Genomic DNA, 7,477 nt, shown 5'->3' with positions numbered 1-7,477 from the left:
AGTTTGGGTTAGGCACCACTTTTCTGATTTATGCTCTAATAAACATAGGTTATTTGTGGTAACAGCACAGAAAGTGAGGAATACTGTATTCAGTTGGAACTGAAAGGAAATCAAGGCAAACGTTATCTCATTTATCAAATTCCAGCCAAGAACAGCATCAGGGCCATCATCTCTAATCTCAGAAAAATGTTTCTTAACGACCACAAGCAATCAGTATGTTTCTAGTTGATCAGACTGGAAGGGCTGGGGTCCGGCCCCTTAGCCTCCCGGTAAGGATGGCTCTGGCAGCCCCACCACCTGGGATCCTCTGATCAAGCACTAATCACATCCAGCCTTGCTTATCCTGGGAAATGAGCAAAACCAAAGCAACAATAGAATGTTGCCAGAGGATTTTTCTGTTCATTTTCACTGATGTTTTACCTCCTTGAGGAAAGTTTTTAACATGAGGGCCTTCCACATGAGAGTTTTCCACATGAAGATTTTTTTTTTCTCCAATAGCTAGGTGGGCTAAGATGCCTTTTTGGTCTATTTGGTTTGAATGTGGTTTGAATTAGGGCTCTCCTTTCTCAGTATGAAAGCCTTGTTCGGCTCCACAGGCACTGACCCCCCCGCCCCAGCTGACTGCGTGCTACCCCCCGCCCCGCTCCGGCTGGCCGCGCCCCCCCCACCCTCCGGCTGGCCGCGCCTCCACTGCACACCGTGGCGGGGAGGAGGGGGGTGGGATCACGAGGATCTATGGGGCGGTGTGGGGGTCAGGGCGGCTGTGAGGTCAACGGGGCTGTTGTGGGGTGAAACACCCCTGAAGAGGCTGAACGCCCTGCAGGTGAGTGAACCACGTGCTGACCCACAGTGCTCCATAGCACCTCCATTCTGCCCTATAGATCCACAACACTGCCCCACAGCACCCTATAGCTCCTGCTTGCTATCCCGCAGCACCCCATACCTTCTCTACTCTGCCCCATACATCCACAGCAGTACCCCACAGCACCCCATAGTGACTCTGCCCCATAGACCCACAGTGCTGCCCCACAGGACCCCAGAGGAATCTACTCTGCCCCTTAGACCCAGAGAGCTGCCTCACAGCAGCCTGTAGGTGCTGCATTCTGCCCCGTTGGTGCAGAGTGCTGCCCCACAGCACCCCACACCTCTGGCCACCTGACCACCCCTCCCTCCTGACCACACCTGCACTGCCCACTATGGGTGGGTCACAAGGGTCTATGGGGTGGATGTGGGGGTCAGGGGGGCTGTGGGGTCAATGGAGTTGTTGTGGGGTGAAACACCCCTGAAGAGGCTGAACCCCCTACAGGTGAGTGACCCACACAGTGACCCACAGCAGCCCATAGCCCCTCTGCCCTATAGAGTCACTGCACCCCATAGCTGCTTTTACTCTGCCCCATAAAATGGACAGCACTGCTCCACAGCACCCTATATCTCCACTCTGCCCATAGACACACAGTGCTGTCCCACAGTGTAACCCTCCTGGAAGGGTGGGGCTGAGGTGGGCGGGGCCTGCCTAGGGCAGCCATTTTGGGGTGGGGCCCAAGGTGGGTGGTGGGACCTGTGACTCTGTTTACCCCTGATGGCCACCTTGGAAAAGGGCAGCGCTGTGCCGCTGCCATCCTGACGTTGCTCCCCCCGGGCCATGTTGGGGGATTTTTAACCTGGTTTTGGGGCCAATTCTCACCCAATAAAATTAAATAATGTAAAGAAACCTTAAGCATGTGGTTTGTTCCATTTCCAGTGAGGAATTTGGGGGTGGGGTTTAGGGTTGAGGGTGGGGCTGAAAGTGTGGGCGGGGCCACTGCCAAACCCACCCCCCTCCCAAGCGCTCCCCAATGTGCCTTCCCGGAGGGGTGTGCCCCAACCAGGCCCCACCCCCTTTCCAAGCACCCCGCCCTCCCAGCTGGGCTCCTCCCCCTTGACCCACACTTCCACCCCCATTGGTGGGCTCCCTGCAGGGGGTGTGGCCTACAGACCTACAACTCCTTCCCCTCCCCTGCTGAGCCGTGTACCCATCAGGGCATGACAGGGGCAGACAAAGCTCAGGAAAGACCAACAGAGCCAGGCAGGGCCTGAGAGCTTGAGAAAGTCCGACAGGTCTCGACACTGCCTGACAAAGCCCGACAGGGCCCGAGAGAGTTCGACGGATCCTCACAGAGCCTGACAAAGCTTGACAGAGCCCAACAGGACCCGTCAGGGCCTGAGAAATCTTGTCAGTTCCTGATAGAGCCTCAATGTGTATGACAGAGCCCTGGGGGTCTCAACAGAGCCTGAGAAATCTTGACAGGGCTCAGCAGAGCCCAACAGGTCTCGACAGAGCCCTACAGAGCCCATCGCAGCCTGATAGAGCCTGACAGACCCCAAGAGGTCTCGACAGAGCCCTACAGAGCCCATCGCAGCCTGATAGAGCCTGACAGACCCCAAGAGGTCTCGACAGAGCCCTACAGAGCCCATCGCAGCCTGATAGAGCCTGACAGACCCCAAGAGGTCTCGACAGAGCCCTACAGAGCCCATCGCAGCCTGATAGAGCCTGACAGACCACAAGAGGTCTCGACAGAGCCCTACAGAGCCCATCAAAGCCTGATAGAGCCTGACAGACCCCAAGAGGTCTCGACAGGGCTTCACAAAAACCAACAGTGTCTGACAGAGCCCGACAGGAGTGCAGGTGCTGTCATTTCCAGTGAGGGTCCAGGTGATTTGATAAGGGTGGTGGGCGGGGCCTGGGGTGATTGATCCCTCCCCTTTCCCAGGGGATTGTGGGAAGGAGTGGGCGGGGCTCAGGGTATTTGAGCCCCAGTCCCCAGGTAGGGAGCTCACTCCGCTCCAGGATGGCTTTGGTGCAGGTTCTCTGTTGCTCCTTCAGCAGTCAGCAGCTTTTGAGCCATTTCAGCTACGTGGGCAGACGTCTCAGGAGAAGCGGAGGTGTCCGTTTGAGGGAAGAGCTTCGGGCGCAGCAAAGGTTCAGTAGCAGCTGTAGTAGAAAGGTTGTTTGTCATTATGTTTCATTTGTTGATTCAGTTCCAGGGGCTTTGCATTTTCCAGTAGTTCCTGACTACGATGAAGATGGAGCATTGGTTATTGTATCTCCTTTCTATCTGCTCCCTAGAAAACCTAAGTTGGCATCCATACTGAGTCTCATTGTAGATGCAATAGCAGTAATAAAGTGCAGGTGCTGTCACTTCAAGTGAGATTCTAGGTAATTTGATAAGGGTGGTGGGCGGGGCCTGGGGTGATTGATCCCTCCCCTTTCCCTGGGGATTGTGGGCAGGGGTGGGTGGGGCTCAGGGTATTTGAGCCCCAGTCCCCGGGTAGGGAGCTCATTCCTTTCCAGGACGGCTCCGGTGCAGGTCCTCTGCCGCTCCTTTGGCAGTCGGCAGCTTTTGAGCCGTTTCAGCTACGTGGGCAGATGTCTTAGGAGAAGCGGAGGTGTCCGTTTGAGGGAAGAGCTTCGGTCGCAGCAAAGGTTCAGTAGCAGCTGTAGCAGAAAGGTTGTTTGTCATTATGTTTCATTTGTTGATTCAGTTCCAGGGGCTTTGCATTTTCCAGTAGTTCCTGACTACGATGAAGATGGAGTGTTGTTTTTTGGTTTGTATTGCTGTATTAATAGCTGTTAATATAATCTCTTCTCCTAGCAGAGTGTTTTGTTTCCAGAACCTTTGCAGCATGCAGCGGCCCCTGGTAGGTCATTCAAATGTACCTCCTGGAACTCAGCCAAGGTGAGCAATGACTCGTAGGTTACTACCGATAAATATTATGTGGGTGCCTAATGTACACATGTCCTTGCTTTCCTTATTGTAGGTGATGATGGAGAAAGCGACAACTGCAGGAAGATCCCCGTTAGCCCACATCGCGTTTTCCTCTGTTGAAGATGGATTCGGTCCCTTGGCCCTCTGAAAGTTAAGTGGAGGCACGAGGGCTGGGAAGGGGCTGGGAACTGCAGGGAGGGTTTAAAGTTCTCAGACAGAAAAGGGCAGTCCAGGAGCAGTCCCCTTTGGGCAGATAAATGGGGTCAGGGACCTTTACGGTGCCATGCCAGCGTGTGCCGGGCAGGGCAGCTCCAGCCCGCGTCTGTTGTCGCGTAGTTCGGGAAGCCGCCTCGCGCCCGTCAGACAATCCCGGGGTATCATTGTGCTCCAGGGGCACGAAAGTCATTTCAAGCGCCATCCCGGGGTCTGGAAAGTCGGTGCCGATCGGCGTAGCACCAATCGGCTGCCAGTTTTCTTGTATCGGCAGCCGAAAGGGTGCACGGTTCTTGCATCTTGAACATTTTCGGTCAGTTGTGTTTTACGGTGTAGTTCTGGGCTGTAACAGCAGCTCTGCTCTCTACCCATCCAGTCTAAGGGACTGGCACTTCTTCCCAGCATCTTGAAGGTTTTAAGTCTTGCAGCAGCTTCTTGTATTTGCACCCTCTCTGTGTGTTTGCGCCAGCGCCGCCGTCTGTGTGTTTGCGCCAGCGCCGCCGTCTCCTAAGGGGCTGTGCCGTTCGGCTCTTATTTTTTTCTGGGGTTGCAGTAGAGACTCCTCGCCTCACTGCTGCCTCCCTGCAGGTTCTTTTGATCGATGCAGTCTCTGGTTTGGAGTCGTTGCTGTTATAGAGCGTTTTTGGTGCTGTTGATGTGTTGTCGATAACGTTCTGAGGTGCGTCTGTCTGCGCACGTGCGCCTTTGGCTGGGAGCTGCTCTGCCCGGAGGCGTGGAGTCCGGGTTGGGTGGACGGAGCTCTAGGGGTGCACGGTTGATCTGTTGACGTGTTAAACTGCGCAGGCCAAGGTGGTGCAGTCATCTGGGATGGAGTAGCTGTGGGCAGGGGAGCGGACTGTCCCTTCCGCAGTGTTTTAGAGACTCAATTAGAGCTTCTGGTGGGATACCTAAACAGAAAGCAGACCTGTGGGATGGTCAAGCTGTTGATGATCATCTGGGTGACTTGTTGAATACCTTGATTTCAGGTGCAGAGGGACAGCTTGGCCTGGAAGAGCGACGGAGGAGGCGAGCCGCGCGCCATAAGCAGGTGGGTCGTTGCGTGGCGCCAGAGGGAAGCTGTGCCGTGTGGCTCTCGCTGAGCTTGGTTGTTTCTCTGTTTCCTAGGTGTTCCTGCAGACGCTGAAGAGGAACCTGGCGATGCTGGAAGATCCCTGTCAGCGCATGTAGCGTTTTCATCCGTTGAAGATGGATTCGGTCCCTTGGCCCTCTAAAAGCTAAGTGGAGGCTGGGGGGCTGGGAAGGGGCTGGGAATCACAGGGATGGGGGTAAAGTTCTGGTAAGGGAAAGGGCTGTCCAGGAACAGTCCCCTTTGGGCAGGTAAAGGGACCAGGGAACTTTACCGTGCGACGCCAGCGTGTGCTGGGCAGGGCAGCTCCAGCCTGTCTGCGTTGTGGTGTAGCTCGGGAAGCCTGCCTTGCGCCTGTCAGACGATCCTGGGGTCTCGTTGTGCTCAAGGGGCACAACGTGCATCTCGGGTGCCATCCCGGGATCTGGAATGCCAGTGCCAATTGGCTTGGTGCCAATTGGGTCCTGGATTCTTGTGTCATCAGCCAAAAGTGTGGATGGTGTTTGCATTTCGGATGTTTCCGGTCAGTTGTGATTTATGGTGTTGTTTTGGGCTGCATCATCAGCAGCTCTGCTCTCTACCCATCCAGTCTAAGGGACTGGCACTTCAAGATGCTGGGAAGAAGTTCTTAGTCTTGCAGCAGCCTCGTGCGTTTGCGCCAGCGCCGCCGTCTCTGTGTGTTTGCGCCAGCGCCGCCGTCTCATAAGGGGCCGTGATGTTCGGCTCTTATTTTTTTCTGGGGTCGCAGTAGAGGCTCCTCGCCTCACCGCTGCCTCCCTGCAGGTTCTTTTGATTGATGCAGTCTCTGGTTTGGAGTCGTTGTTGTTATAGAGCGTTTTTGGTGCTGTTGATGTGTTGTCGATAACGTTCTGAGGTGCGTCTGTCTGCGCACGTGCGCCTTTGGCTGGGAGCTGCTCTGCCCGGAGGCGTGGAGTCCGGGTTGGGTGGACGGAGCTCTAGGGGTGCACGGTTGATCTGTTGACGTGTTAAACTGCGCAGGCCAAGGTGGTGCAGTCATCTGGGATGGAGTAGCCGTGGGCAGGGGAGCGGACTGTCCCTTCCGCAGTGTTTTAGAGACTCAATTAGAGCTTCTGGTGGGATACCTAAACAGAAAGCAGACCTGTGGGATGGTCAAGCTGTTGATGATCATCTGGGTGACTTGTTGAATACCTTGATTTCAGGTGCAGAGGGACAGCTTGGCCTGGAAGAGCGACGGAGGAGGCGAGCCGCGCGCCGTGAGCAGGTGGGTCGGTGCGTGGCGCCAGAGGGAAGCTGTGCCGTGTGGCTCTCGCTGAGCTTGGTTGTTTCTCTGTTTCCTAGGTGTTCCTGCAGACGCTGAAGAGGAACCTGGCGATGCTGGAAGATCCCTGTCAGCGCATGTAGGGTTTTCATCCGTTGAAGATGGATTCGGTCCCTTGGCCCTCTGAAAGCTAAGTGGAGGCTGGGGGGCTGGGAAGGGGCTGGGAACCGCAGGGAGGGGGGTAAAGTTCTGGTAAGGGAAAGGGCCATCCAGGAACAGTCCCCTTTGGGCAGGTAAAGGGTCCAGGGAATTTCACGGTGCGATGCCAGCGTGTGCCGGGCAGGGCAGCTCCAGCCTGTGTCTGCGTTGTGTAGTTCGGGAAGCCTGCCTTGCGCCTGTCAGACGATCCTGGGGTCTCGTTGTGCTCAAGGGGCACAACGTGCATCTCGGGTGCCATCCCGGGATCTGGAATGCCAGTGCCAATTGGCTTGGTGCCAATTGGGTCCTGGATTCTTGTGTCATCAGCCAAAAGTGTGGATGGTGTTTGCATTTTGGATGTTTCCGGTCAGTTGTGATTTATGGTGTTGTTTTGGGCTGCATCATCAGCAGCTCTGCTCTCTACCCATCCAGTCTAAGGGACTGGTACTTCAAGATGCTGGGAAGAAGTTCTTAGTCTTGCAGCAGCCTCATGTGTTTGCACCAGCGCCGCCGTCTCTGTGTGTTTGCGCCAGCGCCGCCGTCTCATAAGGGGCCGTGATGTTCGGCTCTTATTTTTTTCTGGGGTTGCAGTTGAGACTCCTCGCCTCACCGCTGCCTCCCTGCAGGTTCTTTTGATTGATGCAGTCTCTGGTTTGGAGTTGTTCTTGTTATAGAGCGTTTTTGGTGCTGTTGATGTGTTGTCGATCATGTTCTGAGGTGCGTCTGTGTGCGCACGTGCGCATTTGGCTGGAGCTGCTCTGCCCGGAGGCGTGGAGTCCGGGTTGGGTGGACGGAGCTCTAGGGGTGCACGGTTGATCTGTTGACGTGTTAAACTGCGCAGGCCAAGGTGGTGCAGTCATCTGGGATGGAGTAGCTGTGGGCAGGGGAGCGGACTGTCCCTTCCGCAGTGTTTTAGAGACTCAATTAGAGCTTCTGGTGGGATTCCTAAACAGAAAGCAGACCTGTGGGATGGTCAAGCTGTTGACGATCATC

Source organism: Streptopelia decaocto (genome assembly GCF_964273445.1).
Source record: "Streptopelia decaocto genome assembly, chromosome: 13".
Taxonomy (NCBI): domain Eukaryota; kingdom Metazoa; phylum Chordata; class Aves; order Columbiformes; family Columbidae; genus Streptopelia; species Streptopelia decaocto.
Note: the sequence above shows the minus strand (reverse complement) of the source record.